The following is a 19,117-nucleotide window of genomic DNA, read 5'->3' as shown; positions in this document are numbered from 1 at the left end:
CCAAAGGCAGCCTCTTAATTGGCTGCATCCAGTAAGATCATGCAGAGGGGCAGTAAGGCATCATCACCCGCGTTTGGCCCCAACCTCAGAAAATGTTCAAAGTGAGGAAGATTCTACCCTCTGTGTGCATTGCTCTCTCTGGGTGGAGGTCTACCGTAATGCCCTGCCAGTATCTCCACCAAGAGATGGGCACTACTGTGGCTGACTGGAGAATATGAGGATACCTTAAGATAGGGTGCCCTCACAAGATTTGTGAAATGATTTAAATCATTTCTAGTCACTGCAGCCACAGGCCAGCCAGGTTTTACCCACAGTGAGGGGGCTGTCTGCTGCCCATAAAGTCCTGGCAGCATCCCCAATTTAGTCTCCAGGGCCTGTTAATTGCCATCAGTTGGCTACCCATCACTATCTGGTAAGTAATCGCTTCTGTTGCTCACCTGTCTCCAGCAACATCTCTCAGAGGCAGGAATGCAACAGCATGCAACCCTTATGAGGCTTTTTGAATTTCTCTCCTGGCCTTGCCTCCAGCCTTGCATCTACAGATGGTTCCTGTTCCCTTACTCTCTCAATGTATCCTGCTGCCTCGCTCTCTCCCTGTGTCCTGCTACCTTGCTTTCTCTGAGTACTGCTGCCTCTCTCTTCCTGTGCCCTGCTGTTTGCTTTCTCCTTGTGTCTTACTGCCTTGAGCTCTCCCTGTGATAGGTTACCTTGCTCACTCTGTGTGCCTCACTGCCTCGATGTATTATGCTATGTCTCTCTCCTTCTCATTATTTGTGTCTGTTCTTTCTGTCTGTCTCCCTCTCTCTCTCTCTGTCACTCTCTGTGTCTCTCTCTTGCTGCCTCTGTCTTTCCTGCTCTGTTTCTGTTTTGCTCTGCCTTGCTTTGTCTCTGTATGCTTCTTATCTGATGTCTCTCTCTCTTAATATGTGCATCTCTCTGTCTGTATTCCATTCTCTCTGGCACGCTGTCTTTTCCTATCGCTCATGTTAACATGGTTAGTGGATATCCTCACTGTTTTACTGAACAGGGGAAATTTAGTAAGAAAATTAAAAAAAGACAAACCATCCACTTTATATAAATTAATGATAGTCAGTCATACATAATTTTTAGAAGTTTTTGTTTTCAGAACTGTTAATCAAAATAGAATATCTCCAGAAACCTAACTGATCCAGCAGCCCGACAAACTACAGATTATAGGCTGGTAAACATAATGATCCTCTGCCGCTTCATGCTCTCGTCGAGAATTGGAAAAATTTATTAATTTTGCTTCCAATCTCCACCCTTCCATCATTTTCACGTGGTCCATCTCTGACACTTCCCTTCCCTTCCTTGACCTCTCTGTCTCAATCTCTGGTGATAGACTGTCCACCAATATCCATTACAAAACCACCAACTCCCACAGCTATCTCGACTACGGCTCCTCACACCCCGCTTCCTGTAAGGACTCCATCCCATTCTCTCAGTTCCTTCACCTCGGTCGCATCTGTTCCGATGATGCGACCTTCAAAAACATTTCCTCTGACATGTCCTCCTTCTTCCTTAACCGAGGTTTTCCACTCACGGTCGTTGACAGGGCCCTCAACCGTGTCCAGCCCATCTCCCACACATCCGCCCTCACGCCTTCTCCTCCCTCCCAGAAACATGATAGGGTCCCCCTTGTCCTCACTTATCACCCCACCAGCCTCCGCATTCAAAGGATCATCCTCCGCCATTTCCGCCAACTCCAGCATGATGCCACCACCAAACACATCTTCCCTTCACCCCCCCTTATCGGCATTCCGTAGGGATCATTCCCTCCGGGACACCCTGGTCCACTTCTCCATCACCCCCTACTCCTCAACCCCCTCCTATGGCACCACCCCATGCCCACGCAAAAGATGCAACACCTGCCCCTTCACTTCCTCTCTCCTCACCGTCCAAGGACCCAAACACTCCTTTCAAGTGAAGCAGCATTTCACTTGCATTTCCCCCAACTTAATCTACTGCATTCGTTGCTCCCAATGTGGTCTCCTCTACATTGAAGAGACCAAACGTAAACTGGGCGACCGCTTTGTAGAACACCTGCGGTCTGTCGCAAGAATGACCCAAACCTCCCTGTCGCTTGCCATTTTAACACTCCACCCTGCTCTCTTGCCCACATGTCTGTCCTTGGCTTGCTGCATTGTTCCAGTGAAGCCCAACGCAAACTGGAGGAACAACACCTCATCTTCCGACTAGGGACTTTACAGCCTTCCGGACTGAATATTGAATTCAACAACTTTAGGTCGTGAGCTCCCTCCCCCATCCCCACCCCCTTTCTGTTTCCCTCTTCCTTTTTTTTCCAATAAATTATAAAGATTTTCCTTTTCCCACCTATTTCCATTATTTAAAAAAAAAAACGCCACTAGAGCTATACCTTGAGTGCCCTACCATCCATTCTTAATTAGCACATTCGTTTAGATAATATCACCAACTTTAACTTTAACACCTATGTGTTCTATTGTACTATTGTCGTTGACATCTTTTGATGATCTGCTTCTATCACTGCTTGTTTGTCCCTACAACCACATCCCCCCCTCCACCTCTCTCTCTCTCTATCTCTCCGCCCCCCACACACACACCTTAAACCAGCTTATATTTCAACTCTTTCTTGGACTCGAACTCAAGTTCTGTCGAAGGGTCATGAGGACTCGAAACATCAACTCTTTTCTTCTCCGCCAATGCTGCCAGACCTGCTGAGTTTTTCCAGGTAATTCTGTTTTTATAATGATCCTCTGTTAAGACAGAAGGTTTAACTGATATCAGGTAGAATCTGCAACTATCTTTGTAAAACATTTTGAGGTACAATGATACTGTTTTTGTCAAGGGCCCTGATCTATTAAAGATTAAATAAGTCACCAATGATGTTTATAAACCAACTGTATTGATTTACAAAACCATGGGCCGGGAATTTTCCATTCAGGGATAATTCCTATGGTGGGAGTGGGTATGGGGGCTGTTTCCCACCATGGGGGTTGCTGGGAATTTGCACCATATCACATGCCTATGGCCTCATTGATTATGCAGTTGGGGGTTTCTGATGTAACCAGCGGCCAGGTGGGCTGGATGGCACACCCACCGTCATATCCAGGCGCCAAATTTAAAAGGCGCCTGCACTTCAGTTGGCCCAACCTTCAGAGAGCAGATGGCTTGAAGAGGAGAGGGTGCACTGGCGTCCAAATTCAGTGATGCCTCGCAGGGCTATCCTGTTCAACGAAGTGGAGGCCAGGAGGGCACCAAGCAGGGAGACGAACCCAACATGGTAGGAAGTCTCCAGGGCAGTCAGTGCCCAAGGCATCAACGGATGACTGCCCTGTTGTGCAGAAGGTGGATAAATAACTTCAACCACTCCGCTAGGTTAAATGAGCCTTCAGCTGCTCACACTCACCTCACTAGCTGGTAGAGGGGACATGGGCCTCAGTGTAATATGGTAAGATGGTACCGCATAGCCCCGCTGCAGCCCATCCATGCTGTAGGTGGAAAAGCCACTGTGGGTCCCTGACCTTCCACAAAGAGAGCTGACGTGATGTCTGAGAGGAAGGAGAATGAAGCGTTCTCAGAATTCCCACATTTTTCATATCATGAACAAGGATATGACTTTTGGACTTTTAAACTTTTGAGGTAAATGTAAAACCCTGCATACAGGAGGCTGGGACCATGAAGGCCTGGGGCTGCACATGCCCGGGCTTATTGAGTGTGGATTGTTTTGCCTGAAACCAGACAATGAGAGGAGACAAAATACGCATTCTTCCCTTTAATACAATCAACCCAGAGAAAAACTTCACCTCACACGAAAACTAAAGCCCATCAAAATCTTGCATAAATAATCGCTACTAACTATTAAGGCAGGAATGCACAATCAATTCAATTATGCAAACCCATCAATACTTCACACATACAATGGCTTTCAGTTCAAAACTAGTTACTAGACAGGAAGACAACGATAAGCATCATGTGAGCCCACTAAAAACAACGAGACAACAATCACCTAAGGAAGCCCACCAAGGTCAAACAAAGAACTAACCTTAATTTGGATTCCGATAAGAAATTTGAAAGACAGTATAACTGGCCCAGTCAGTTACGAGAGAGAGAGAAACCAGCTAGCAGAAGAGAGAAACCAGCTAGCAGAAGGGTGAGCAGTTTGGAAAGCTGACATAGGGCAGTGAGCTGTTGGGAGCTGTTGAAGCCAAGCTTAAGTAGAGGGAGAGAGAAACCAGCTAGTAGAGGGGTTGCAGTTTTGAAAGCTGACACAGGGCAGTGAGCAGTTGGGAACGGTTGAAACAGAGTTTAAGCAAGAAGATCTGGAGGTTTGCAGGCCCGCAGGCAACATCATGGCGAGGGGCATAGGGTTGGTCCAAGGATTCTGGCACCCCAGAATCCTTGGACCAACCTGCATTGCATCAATCACATGGTACATAATCCAGTGGCTATTTGTAAGGCTAGAAGCATAAGAAAGATACCTGAAACCCAATTGCTTTCAACACCATCTTCTTTCTTTATGAAGGATAAGTTAACTCATAATAGGGAGAGAGAGGAAGAAGCTGGAAGGTGGCTGGCCATATCTCAAAAACCTAATAGACTTCAAGGAGCCGGCAGCCAGCTGGCAGGGGTGGAACTGGAATGGGCCTGCGAGATGGAGAGGTCGGCTGGCAGCCTCCATCCAGTAAGGATCTGTGCACAATGTAATCACATTGAAACCTAAAGGTCACGCATTCCCTCATGTTGAAGGCAGCTCAGATAGTCACTTGCACTCTCCTCTCCAACTTTCAGGTGCCAGCAGGAAGAGGGCAAGACCCACAGCAGATGAAACCCTGTCCAGCACACAGACAAACCCAGAGAGGATCGAGGACATTGTGGAGGAAGAAATTGCAGCTGTAGAGACATCACCGCAGTCACTAGCACCCTCCACCAGTCCAGAGATGCACACCTTGATGGGTGTTAGGCCTAGTTTAAGAAGGGCCTCACATTTTGGTGGTCACTGCATGAAGGACTGCTGGAGAAGAGGCATCCGTGATGCCCAGGTTAGATGAGGCATCTCCAGAATCAGTCATCCACTAGATGCTGGTGAGGCCACAAGAGGTGAGGAAACATCAGGTAGAGGTGGCAGAGGCCCTCAACAGAGTGGACACATGAGGCAGAGCAGACCATCCACCTGCTCTCTGATGAACTGGTGCTGACCTGTGCATGCACAGTGCTCTCCAAGGGGAGGGTGGCAGACTCCACAGAGACCATGGTCTAACATTCTGTCGGAGGTGCACACAGACCTGCACTCCATCACTGTAGCCATAGGTGATCTTTTGCAGTGGCTATGCGAGATGGGGACAAGGCAACTTGACCTCCCTCCAGGTGCCCCTTGACCTCAAGGAGTCAGCAGTGGCCCTTGGGCACCCAAAAGAAGGAGGAGTGGCAGTTGGACACCCCTAGGATCTCCACTCAGGACTCTCGGAGGATGTCCAGCCCTTCCAAATCCCCCTTGCCTGTGACCTCCTTCACTCTCATCCTCTCTGACTGCAGAGGGAACAGCTGTCCCACAGTAGGACAGCCAAACTAAGCTACGGCCCTCCAGGCCTCGGGTCTCCAGAGGATGGTCACCAAGGTCATCCAAGGCACCAGGGCAAACAGGTCAGCAGCTGGCTCCACCCCTGCTGTGGATGTCGGGAAGCACTTAGAAGAAGTAGTAGGGAAAGAAAAATTAAGAAGTTTTGTTTTCACAAGTGGCTGCACGGGTACACCATTATTGTTAAACTTATCAGACTTTTGTAAATATTGTTCACTTGCACTTTAATCATGTCTGAAGTGGTTTATTTGCGATAGTCCTTAAGACTGTGTGAAAACCCCCCCAACCCCTATCATCTTCTCAGGGACACTACATATACCCTGGAATCAGGCATATGCAGGGAGGCAAAGGTCTTGCAAGGGCCCTTGCGAGCCATGTGCAAGAAGTCTCCTGCGCACACTGAGCCTTTGCCTTCCACACTCTCATCTGTCCCAAGGCCCTAGCATTGTAAGTACTACATAGTGGGGTTACTCTTCAGCGGTCCAGTTGATCTGACCTGCATCTCTGCCCGCTCCAATGACCCATCTCCCATGCAGTATCTCGAGATCTCCACCATGAGGCCTTGTGTAGTTGCGAGCATCCATGGCGCAAGTAACATTTCAAGTTGAGCTCAACAGCTTTTTCCCTCCCCCCTGTCACCCATACGCCGCCCCCCATAAGCATTGATCCCACACCCCCCGACTCTGGGAATCATTTTTGACCTCCCCACATCTATCCTTCCAGCCTCCCCCATCACTCTCCATTCCATGGCGGCCAAAGTTGAAGTCCCCTACCTTCCCAAAAGCTCACCCCCGTAATAGTAGATTTGCCTCCCCATTCTCCCAACCCTCAAGAATCCATTTTTCATTCCATCTACTGCGGCATAGGAGTTGACTGCAGGTGTCACTTTCACAGCCATGGGAAGAGGTATACAACTAGATAACCTTGACTGCAGGTCTTCATGTAGAAGATGTCTCAGCTCTTCTGTTGGTGAAGTGTATTCTTGTAGCTTAGAACTCCTTTCTAAGGCCTTCATGTTATCTGTATGGCCTATCAATTCCTTTTGGGAATAATATTTTGTATGACATTTCCTTTTCAAATGTTATCCACTCTCTTCCAATCTGTACTGACTTCTTCTCCATTTAAAATGGCAAAGAATGGAAAATTCAATGGAATTAGCAAATCTGGACTGTAGGATAATGTGTAGTGTACAGTAATAGGTAAGAGACCATCATGGACTAAGTAGTATGGGGAGCTTTAGTGCAGTGCTTGCAGATGTGCAAACCATTACTACTTAACTTACAATCTGGTAGAAGGTCACGTAAACCACCAAAACTTATTTGAAACTCCACATTTCAACAGAAATGCTCTAACCATGGTTAAGGCAGAAGATTTAATGGCAGCCTGAGACATCTCCAGAGTATCTGAGGTAAGCTTCAGGACAGGGATAAATGAATAAACCGGTGAATTGTTTAATTATTCATTCCAATATGTATTGATACCAGTTCAATATGGTAACTTATTTAGACTGTGATAAATAAGTATGCATACCAGGAACGCAGGGAGATCTATCCTTTTTAGCTAACTAATTTGGAAATGCTGAGATAGAAATTCCTCCTCTGCATTCCCGGCTAACAATTATCCACCCCTTTTATCTTAATGGAAACGCAACCAGCCAGTGAACAGAGAAGCAAAGTTGTTATCCTGTTGTTTTAATAAATGGCATTCCATGTTATAAAAATTACTTATGGATTAAAAAAGGGGTTCAATCTAGTATTAAGTGATTTTATAACAGTTACATTTAAGCGTTGTTTAGAATATTGCACATTTTCTCAGCAGGGCAAACTTGTAATAAATAATTAAATAATTCAATCGTATGTTTAATATTAACATATTAAATGTTATGTTCTGGTTCTAATTAACTCTTGTGATTTCATTTCAACATATATGTTAGTTCAAAGTCCATACAAGATAAATTATACACCATATTAACAGAGCGCTAATGAGTGCCTAACAGACCCATTTTAATATAAGTACAATTAAGCAGTTAAATACGTATTAACGCTTGAGATATTTGGCTGAGTTCGGACATTGTCTCTTTTTCTTCTGCATGCCAAATAGCACGAACCTTTCCTCTCTTTACTGTAATTTCATTTCCATAGATTGATACAGCTGGAACCATTACAGTTCACTGTAGCCATCAAGTTTCACATTGTGAAGCTCAGGACATTGAGTTTAACTTCATTGGGAATTGTATAATCTTTGGATCATCATACTGATTGCTGAACATGCAAAACCATAGAGGCCTCATTCTGATCAAATCCTGTTTCGCTTTAAGTCATCGCTCTTTTAAACAGTGGTCAGCTTTCCACCATTCTCCATGGGCAGAATTTTCCTGTTGGTGTGCAGGGTCAGGCCCTGTATGCATGCACGTAAAATGACGCGCGGTGAAATTGTGCGAGCGTCCTGACATCACCACGCGCCATCGCAATATTTCATTGGGCGGGCGCACGATGCTCTCTGATGCACACCCACCATTAATTAACAGGCCATTTAAGGCCCTTGTGGTGCCAATCAACTGCAATTTTTCGGCGCCCATGCAAACTTCAGGTCAACGCAAAGGTGCAATGGGCAGGTGGGCAGGACACATTTGTATAATCCTCATCCATGGGCAGGATAAGAGGGCTTGGTGGGGCCGCGAATGTGCTCTGTCAAGTATTGATGTTTCAAAATTACTGACACTTGCTTGTGTGATCTGCAATACTTCAAAACACATACCAGCTGTTTGGTCTGGACTCACAACCTTCAGGTCAGCACTCTTCAGTGAGGAATCTTTTTTGCGCCTGCAGGTTTCAGGAAGCCTTCCCTTAGCCTGGGAATCGTAGCTGAACTCTCCATTGGAGACACCTCCTCTGAGGAGGAAGGGGTGCCAGAAGGGGGAGGAGGCCAGGAGTACACATTCAGCCTCCAGGGGAGCCACCTTTGGGAGGTCAGGCGCAGGCACAAGGGGTGCAGGGCCAAGAGGCGTCCAAGGTGGAAGGGGCAGCAGAAGATGCCACTATCCTGCTGCCAGGGTAAACAGGTGCTGAAGCAGCTACCTCAATATGCCTGAGGTGCAGAAAGAGGCTCAGTCTCTCAAGGGAGACAGTCAACTATATCTGTCAGATGATTGGGCCTGAGATCTACACGAACTGTCTGGGTGGACACCCCATGCCAGTGGCTCTAAAGGTCACAGCTGCCCTCAACTTTTATGTCTTTGGCTCCTTCCAGGGCTCAGTGGGTGCTCTTTGCAGTGTCTTCCAATCAGCTGTCCACACTTGTGTCAAACAGGTTACAGACACTCTGTTCAGATGGGTATTGACCTTCATCCACTTCAGTTGGGACCAGGCAAGTCAGGCACAGCGAGCCAGAGGCTTTGCAGCGATTGCTGGCCTCCCCCACATCCAGGATGCAATAGGCTGCACACATGTGGCCATCAAGGCGCCAGCAGGTGAGCCCGGTGCCTTCGTCAACAGGAAGGGCTTCCACTCCATGAACGTGCAGATAGTGTGTGATCACAGGATGCAGATTCTATGAGTCTGCAAGGCACCCATGCAGCTCCCACGATGCCTACATCCTCAGACACTCTGAGGTGCCGGGTCTCGTCAGTGCTCCAGTCTGGCTGAATGGATGGCTGCTGGGTGATGAGGGCTATTCCCTCAGAAGGGGGCTCATGACGCCTCTTCACCACCCAAGAACAAAAGCTGAGCTGTGGTACAATAAGAAACACACTTCCACAAGGGCTGTGGTGGATAGAGCAATTGGTCTTCTCAAGATGCACTTCCGAAGCCTGGATTACTCAGGGGGCGCACTCCGGTACCCCACAGATCGTGTGTTGCTGACAGTAGTTGCATGTTGCACACTGCACAATCTTGCGCTGGAAAGGGGCGACTCTGTGGATGATGAAGACATAGACGCATTGGCACACGATGACTGCAGCAGTGAGTACGAGGATGAGCATGCACAGGGAAATGCTGAGAGGCTAGATGCTGACCCAGGCGTACTCCAGGGTGACAAGGACACCCGGGAGGCTTTAATCCAACAAACCTTCAGCTAGCACACCATATATGGACCTCCAGGACAAGCCTGGGCTAATGCTCCATATTCGAGACCTAAGTGCAAAATCTTCCTGGTTAGGAACATTAACTAAGGTCCTTGTTAATAAAGCTGAATGTCCCACAAAACACTCATAATATTATTAGTAATCATCCAGCTGCAGAAGAGGCATGGTGACATGTCTGAATTTAATATTGCAACCAAAGAAACTTAATAAAACAAAATGAAAAAGGTGTTAAAAATCACACCAACTCATAAAGACCTCATTGCGGGCCAACACAAAAGCACCAGTGATAAACCCGTGGCGTGCTTAAGGTGCCTTATGTTTACGCTTTTGGGTGCTGTGTCTTGGTGCTGACCCCTCGCTGGGAATGGCATCCAAGACAGCCTGCTGACTCTGCTGTCCTGTTAGCCTCAATGACCTTGGCGGCCGTCCTCTGGCCCGTGGAGCCTGTGCTGGCCCCACCTGGGAGGGAGCTGCCAGTTCCACAGCTGGCATCTCCCCAGTCGTCACAGCCTCACCAGATGCAATGGTCACTGGCAGAGGGGCGAAGGAGCTGCTGCCCTCATCTGGAGTTCCCTGAGAGGGGCTTGCAGAGACAATAGGCTTCAGACATCCCTGCTCACTGTGGATGGATGGGCACCGAGCTGGGAAACTTGGTGCCCAGACCATCTCCCACACTGGCACTGACCAGCTGAGGCCAATGCCGATGTGAGGGCTTGCTGGTCCGAGTGCATCCTCAGGAAGCCCTGATGTGTCTCCTGGAGGAGACCCTCCAAGAGAGTCTCCACTCTCTCCAAGGAGGACGCATGGCGCTCGGACATGAGGCTCATTGCTTCAGCGATAGACTCATCCACGTAGACTCCTCCACCACGGACACCAAACCAAGCATAGCTTCATGTATCTCTCCCAGATGCTCCCGCACACCCGGATGCATTTCCTTTGCTTGCTGTGTCGTGAACGATTCCAGAGGCACATCAGCAGGCACTGACCGAGCATGTGCCTGGTCCCCTGCAGTCCTCCGACTGTTGGCACTATTGGCACTATTGGCACTTTCTGTCTCTGCCAGCTCCTTCAGCGACTATGAAGTTCCCTCACTGTTGTGCCCTGGGACACTAGCCAATGTTCTAATTCCCACCGAGATGCTAGTGCCTGGCAGAGATGGTGTGATGATGGTGAGACTTCAGGGCTCTCATCTGTGAGGGGGCCTCTGCTGCTCCTCCTCCCAGCCCTTCTCCGCTGATGCTGAAAGGAAGAACAAGGACATTGGATCAGTTAACGTGGAGACAATGTCAATGTGTATCCCTGTCCCCCGGATCATTATGCGCTCATCCTTCCATAAGCAATGGTCAAGCCATGTTGCAAATTTCAATCACAGAACATTTAGCACTGCCATGGCTGTTGGGAGAACAATGGTGACCTTACTGTTGGGCAAACATACCTGCCTGTGGCACCCCAGCCTCATTGACACCGGTGGACCTGGTGCATGGCGCCTCTCCAAATCTAGGGCTTCCTGCTCGAAGCAGCTGAGAAACGCTAACTGTGCCAGGCCTCGGCCAGTCCTCACTCGCTCGGTGGCATCATGGGCATTCCTCTCCTGAAAAGGAGAGAAGAGCATTGATTAGTGCTACTTGCACCTGGATTCTCTGCATGACCAGAGTGGAACATTGCAGGGCTCCAGTGCCTCCTCACCCCACTGCTACCGAACACTCTCACAAAGATACTAGGCCTGTCCCCCCTCCCCCACCCCCTTGGCCAAATGCTGCCTACATCATATTAGGCACCACACGGTCTAACCTTCCATAGCAAGGGGGAGCACAGAGGGCAGCAGATCAATCGGTGCCACGCCACCTTGAATCTCCCCTCCCAGCATGTCACCAACCTGACTGTGAGATGTCCTGGAGTTCCAGCACTGCGCCGAGGTGCAGCTCCTCCAGGTTGCCCCCAAAACAATAATGTGAGTCTCAGTGTACCACATACTGTGGGGGCAGAAACCATCTCTTCACCACCCTGTCAGGGTGACCTCAGCATGGGCAATATCTGCAGGCCCACCCAGCGAAGGACACATGCCCTCAATGATTCACTGCAGTCACTACACTCAGACTTGGGGAGTGGGGTGGGGGGGCACCAGGGGGGGAAAGCCTACCTGCTGGGTTAAGTGACCAATGCCAACATGGTGCTCACCCTTCCTGAGCGCAACAGGTTGTTGAAGTGCTGGCGACACTGGACCCAGGTGCGCCGCACCATGTCACGGGAGCTCACCACCTCCGCCACCTCCTCCCAGGCACATCTCCTCATGTGTGGGGGGGGGGCCTCCTTCTCCCGTCCTCGGGTACCAGGACCTCTTGCCATGCTGCCACCTCCTTGAGGAGGGCAGCAAGGCAATCATTGGAAAAACAAGGGACACAGTGCCCCCCCCCCCGGCCGCCCCACCTTCCTGCTTGGCCTGCTCACCAGCAGCGCTCTGGGAAGCTCATCCACTGGCCATGATTTTCAGCCTTGGAAACGCTGCAGCAACTTTTTAAAACAGGCAGCCGGGTCGCCATTGGACCTGGCAGTCATTGCAGACCCACTGTGGCCCACCCACTCCCACTGTCCTCGGGAGCTGTGATTCAATCTGGGCCGGCATTAATTGGCCCACCCGCATAAAATGGTGGCGCAGACCCAATTGCGGGCGGCAATCGGATCTGCGCCCACCCTCACTGACTCCTACTCCACCCCCCTCCCCAGCCAGCCAGAAAATTCAGCCCCATGTCTCTGCTGGAATGTCTTCCTGAAAGCTGGTAAAGTAAGCTAAGATGTTAAACTTCTGCTTTCTGTATACTTTGCTCAAGATTTTTTATCCTAAGTTAATGGCTTATTGTACTGTTAGGAACAATTACCAGAAACTACTAACCCTCTTAAATCTATGTAATTAAAATATGATTCAATAACAGTATATTCCTCTGTGAAGTGCAGCAAGTTTGGAAGTGGGCATTTAATTGAACGGGTAGGTACAGGTGGGGACCCCACCAACTTCTTGCCTCTGAACAATTAATTCCTGGGCAGGAAGGCTTATGGATGGCCTACCCATCTGAACACTAATTGAGGCCTTGAAATGGGCAATTAATGCCCACTTAAGGACCTCATCCTACTGCCGCTGATATTCCCAACCAATGGCAAGTAGGAGAGTTGCAACATGACCATCCAGAGCACTGACCATAAGTCTTCAAGAAATTTAATACAATGGTCAGAATTTTTGGGTTGGGGTGAGGTTTAAGTCTGGTTAGGGGATTAATCCTCCAAAATTCTGGCTTGTCAAAAATCCAACATGACCTCATGTACTTTTTATCAGGGCGTGTTCTGGTGCCTTTAACCCAGGTTGCCTCAGCTGAGTGTAAATAGCCAGTCCAACATGTGAAAGCATGGCGGGGAACCACTGATCAATGAAACTGGCAGGCTGGAAAGCCTTTAAATACTAAAACTGTGTGGCTGTTGCCCTGCCTATGTGAAAGCTCTTTGCACACAGGGCTTGTTCTGACAGCGCCTTTCACTGCTTTACAGGTAATTTCAAAAATTTTGGAAGTCATTTCACTTATCAGAGGCTTTGCCCAATTTGATCAGTGCTTCCCTACTGTCAGCCTTCACTGCTTCATGGGAGCAGCTTATGCAGCTATACAATGGCCCTCTGATGAAGGACAAGAGGAGCAGCCAGGCTCACACTAATTGCAACAGCAGAAGCAAGAGAAACAGCAATGCCAGCAGCACTAGTAGAATCAGGAGAAGTACCAATAGAAGTTGCTTTCTTTGCAGCCATTTGCTAGTCCACAGGAAAGAGGGGATAGATACAAAAAGCTCCAGCTCAAAGGAGATGACACACCCAGCTCAGGGTATACAGGTAGAGGATTATTTTCATGGACCTGCTGATGTGCCTCAGGAGGCTCAACGTACGTGATAGGCTATTCTTGACATCTGCAGCCTCTGAGAACAAGGCAGCCTTTCAAGGGATCCATGAGGATACATGTTGCCAGTGGCCTTCACCAGCATCCCTGAATTTCTCTGCCCCCCCGCCTGTACCCATTACCCCCAACCCACCTTGTACCCACTGCTTCTGGGCATCTGCTGGTAACATGTGCGGAATTTTCCAATCAGCTGAGCACAAGTGAATTTCCCAGATGATTGATGCCATGTTTGTCAGCACTGCCACTTATCTGCACTTTAACTCTGCTAAGGGCATGTAGACATAGAGGGTTTTCACATTTTCTGCAGTGGCTATGATCCCACCTCTATTCGTGCAGTCACAGTAACAGTATTCAATAAAGAGGGCAGCAAAGATACTTTTGCACTTATGGGTTCAACATAAATAATCTGGGCGATTGCCCAGGGTATGAGCAGCTAGGGGCTAAATTAAAAAGCAGAACAACAATGTTAATAATCTATGGGCTACTACCTGAGCCATGAGCAATTTGACATAGGGTAAATAAAATCAGAGACTTGACTGTGTGGCTCAAAGATTTCTGTGGGAGAAATGGGCTTCAATTCACAGGACATGGACCACTAGTACTGGGGAAAGAGAGAGCTATACATAAGAACATACAAACACACAAATTAGGAGCAGGAATAGGCCACTCTGCTCTGCCATTCAATAAGATCATGGCTGATATGATTGTGACCTCAACCCTACATTCTTGCCTACCCTCGATAACCTTTCATACCCTTGTTAATCAAAAATCTATCTAGAAATGATTACCTTTGAGGTTCTGCTTCTTAATCTGGTGCCTAGCTCCTCATATTGACTATATAGAGCCTCCTTCCTCATCCTGCCTATGTCATTGTTACTGACATGGACCATGACCACTGGATCCTTTCCCTCTCACAGCAAGTTCCTCTCCAGCCCTGGGCAGATGTCCCAATACCTGGCACCAGGCAGGTAACACAGCTGTCCGGACCCTCACTCTTTAATGCAGAGAACAGTGTCAATCCCCCTCACTATATTGCCGCCTACTAACACTACATTCCTTTTTGCTCCTCCCACCTTAATATCTTCCTGTACCATAGCACCATGGTCAGTTTGGTCATCCACCCTCCTACATATCCTAACAAACTGAGAGAACCTCAAACCTAGGATGTCTTCACCTGAACTGCAGTGGGACCAGTGTTCTGGTGAATCTTATAACTAGGGCAATAGAGAATGCTTTAAAATAAACCGCGAAGGGAGATTTAGAAAGTAAACCAAGAAAGGAGAAGGCAGTAGTGCAGAGTCGTGATATGGGGAATGATAACCAAACTGTGACAGGACCGAACAGAGTGTACAAACAGGAATGCACCAGCAAACAGGATCAGAGGCAGGAAAAATGGTTAAACAAAAGGTAATTAATTTATCTGAAAGCGCCAATATTTGTAACAAAATAGATAAATTTATATTACAAATAGAAATACATGGGTACAATATGATAACAATTACAGAAACAAGATTGTAAGGTGATCAAGGCTGGGAAGAAATATTCAAGATGATTTGACATTTAGGAAAGATAGGAAGGAAGGAAGAGGAAATGGGGTAACTCTGTTAATAATGGATGAGGTTAGTACAGTCTTGAAAAATGATTTTTCTTCCAGAAGGTAAAGACGTAGAATCAGTTTGGGTGAAAGTAAGAAATAGCAAGGAAAAGAAGTCAGAGGTGAAAATAGTTTATAGGCCCCCTGACAGTCACTACTTTGTATAACAGAGTGTAAATCAAGAAATAATGGGGACTTGTAAGAAAGAAACTGCTATAGATGTGGGAAATTTTAATCTTCATTTTGATTGGATGAGTCACATTTGCAAGGGTATTCTTGAGGATAAGTTCATACAGTGTATTCATGACAGCTTCCTCGAACATTACATCCTGGAACCAATCAAGAAACACTATATTTTAGACCTGGTAATGTCTAATGAGGCAGAAATAATTAATGATCTCATAGTACTCTCACCCACCTGCCACTGCCCACTGTATTATGGCAGTGGAGGCAGATTGAGGACCTTAAGTGAGCAATAATTGGCCACTTAAGGCTCTGATTAATCCCAAGTGTGATTAGGCTAGTGGGTATTTTAGCCATCCTCCTTATTATGGGGATCAGGTCAGGGGTAGGTAGTGGGCTAGCCAACCAACATATTTTCCTTCCTCCCTGCCTTGTCGCTGTAATGGCTATCACCTCACAATTATTTATTTCTATTTGCGCTACTAGTTCACCTGTATTGTTTCCAATGCCATGTGAATTTAGATACAGAGCCTTTAGTTTTGTCCTTTTATTATTTTTGTGGCATCTAGCCTTGTCTACTGATTTACTCTTAAATTTGTACTTTTTGTGCCTTCCTGTCCTGACCTGCTTATCATTTCCTATATTAGTACCTTTCTCTCTTGCCTTGTCTCCATTCTTTGGCTTGCCACATTTTCCCAAATTTGATCGCTTGCCTGCACTATTCAGTTTAAAACCCTCTCTACTTTAGTTATGTGGCTTGCAAGGGCACAAGCTCCAGCATGGTTCAGGTGTCGACCGTCCCAATGGTACTGATCCCGGTAGAAGACTGTAAATGCCAGTCAATAGATTCATGAAAAGTCTCATTAGATTGGAAACTGTGAATGCAACATATCTATTCAGAGCAAAAACAAAAATACCCGGAAAAACTCAGCAGATCTGACAGCATCCGCGGAGAGGAACACAATTCATATTTCGAGTCCGAATGACTCTTCATCAGAACTAACGAAAAATAGAAAAGAGGTGAAATATAAGCTGGTTTAAGGTGGGGGAGGAGGGTGGGGATGGAACAGGCAGAGCTGGATAGAGGGCCAGTGATAGGTGGAGATAGTCAAAAGATGTCATAGATAAAAGGACAAAGAGGTGTTGAAGGTGGTGATATTAGCTAAGAAATGTGCTAATGGTGACATTAAGGGTAGAAAGCAGGACGAACAAGGTACAGATAGCCCTAGTGGGGGTGGGGTGGGGGAAGGATCGAAATAGGCTAAAAGGTAGAGATAAAACAATGGATGGAAATACATTTAAAAATAATGGAAATAGGTGGGAAAAGAAAAATATATATAAATTATTGGAAAAAGGGGGATTGGAAATGGGTTGGGGATGGAGGAGAGAGTTCATGATCTAAAATTGTTGAACTCAATATTCAGTCCGGAAGGCTGTAATGTGCCTAATCGGAAGATGAGGTGCTGTTCCTCCAGTTTGCGTTGAGCTTCACTGGAATATTACAGCAGGCCAAGGACAGACATGTGGGCATGAGAGCAGGGTGGACTGTTAAAATGACCAGCGACAGGGAGGTCTGGGTAATGCTTGCGGACAGACCGAAGGTGTTCCGGAAAGCGGTCACCCAGTCTGCGTTTGGTCTCTCCAATGTAGAGGAGGCTGCAAAGGAGGAGAGGAGCAGCGAATGCAAAGGAGGACCGTAGAGGAGCAGCGAATGCAGTAGACTAAATTGAGGGAAGTGCAACTGAAATGCTGCTTCACTTGAAAGGAATGTTTGGGCCCTTGGACGGTGAGGAGAGAGGAAGTAAAGAGGCAGGTGTTGCACCTTCTGCTGTTGCATGGGAAGGTGCCGTGGGAGGGGATTGAGGTGTAGGGGGTGATTGCTTAATGGTAGCTGTTATGTACAGTCTGTTTTGATCAGCTTTGTGGCTGCCTCAGCCTTTGATCTAGTGCACTGCTGCTGCCAATGGCCTTTTCTGCCACATGCCTTGCAGATTTGATGAAAAGCTGAGCATTTCTGTGGTGTATGCAAAAGCCCATACTTTCCACATGTCTTGCTACACTTGGATATTCTAGTGAGTCCTTCACAATTGGGGTTGTTACTTGAGACCTGCAGGGTGGCATTTTCTGTTCCTGCTTGCATCGGACATGTTCGGTGGCATGAGCAGACAATATGGCGAGAAGGTCAAAAGTCGGTTTTATGGAGTTGTGAAGGGGGTGGGAAAGGAAGGCCTAGGATCAACTGGGAAAGGAAAAGGTGTCGGGGGGGTACGATTGGGAGGGGAAGGTGAAGGTGTTGGGGGGGAAGCTGGCAGTGGGGGGAGGGTGTATGGGGGAGGAGGGGGTAATGGGGGAGAAGACGGCAATCGGGGAGGTTGGTGTAAGAGGTGGGTGGAAGGTGTAAGGGGAAGGAGTGTGGAGAGGGGAGAGTGTCCAGCGGGAGGAAGGACTGCAGAGAGGGGAGGGATTCCAGGGGGATGAAGGAGCACTGAGAGGGGAGAGAGCCCAGGGGAGGAAGGAGTGCAGAGGGTGGGGGGAGTAAGGGTAGAGGAAGAAGTAAGGGTGGTGGAAGGAGTGGGGAAGAGGGAAGGTGTAACGCTGGAGGAAGACGTAAGGGTGTCTGAGGGAATCAGGAAGGGGGAAGGAGTAAGCCTGGAGGAAGGAGTCGGCAGGGGAAGGACTAAGGGTAGTCGTAGAAGTAAGAGCGGAGGAAGAGGTCAGGAATGGGGAGGGACTAAGTAGGGATGGAGTCCAGGGGGTGGGAGGACTAAGGTATTGGAAGGGATTCCAGAGGAAGAAGGGGTTCCGGAGGGAAACATGTCCGGAGTCGGGAAAGGGACCAGAAGGTGGAAGGGGCTTCAGGGGTTGGGGAAAGGGGGTCTGGAGGAGAGGGATGTCCAGGTGAACGTGCAAGGGAGGGGTCTGATGAGTCCATGGTTGCCTCCTGGGGAGCAAACTGAGGGTGGGCGTGGTATGACAGAATGGTGAGAATGACTGAAGGCAGAGTGAGGGTAGGGTGGGAGGGTAACTGCTCAACGTTAGCGGGAGAAGGGGCGGCAAGGGTAGTTGGTGGAGACTCAGAGGCAGACATGGATGCTGGGGGTGTAGAGGAGGAGGTCAGCGAGGCCAATATGGATGGGTAGGATTTCCGGGAAGGAAGGGAATGTTCCTGAAGGAAAAGGGTTGTGGCTGGGTATGTCACGGAGAGGAGGTGAAAGGTGGTGCTGGGGGGGGTTAACTGTCATGGGGGAAAGGAAATGGGTGACTGGAGGAAAGGAAATGGGTGATTAGGGGAGGGGAAAGGATGGGGGAGTGCACAAAAAGCTGAATCAAGATCATGTTGCCTAAATCGAAAATGAAATGAGAGTTGTGGTGTGCAAGATCAGGTGCTGCATGAAGTGTGATCATTGGGTGGGTGGAGATGCAGCTCAGCTCAGATGGACAACTGAAAGTAAGCCCCAGCAGGCAGCTTTGAAAATGCTCAGGACATTGAGATGAGTGTGATATGGGAAGGATCCACATGTGTGTGAGAATGCTTGCATGAAACTCCGAAAGGCCCTGCCTCACACACATTTCTCCCTCCAGAATCACTTGTGGGCCGGCGGTGACTGAGGATAAGGTTGAGGGGCTCACAGGCAAAGGCAACTCAAAGGGAAAGGACAACCTCTGAGATTCCCGAGTGGTTGACTCAGGGCTGTCCAACTGCTGCTCCTCCTCCCTTCAGGTACCTGAGGGCCCCGGCCTGACTCGTT

The sequence above is a fragment of the Carcharodon carcharias genome, chromosome 8 (assembly GCF_017639515.1).
Source record: "Carcharodon carcharias isolate sCarCar2 chromosome 8, sCarCar2.pri, whole genome shotgun sequence".
In the NCBI taxonomy this organism is placed as follows: Eukaryota; Metazoa; Chordata; class Chondrichthyes; order Lamniformes; family Lamnidae; genus Carcharodon; species Carcharodon carcharias.
This window is presented reverse-complemented; position numbering follows the sequence as displayed.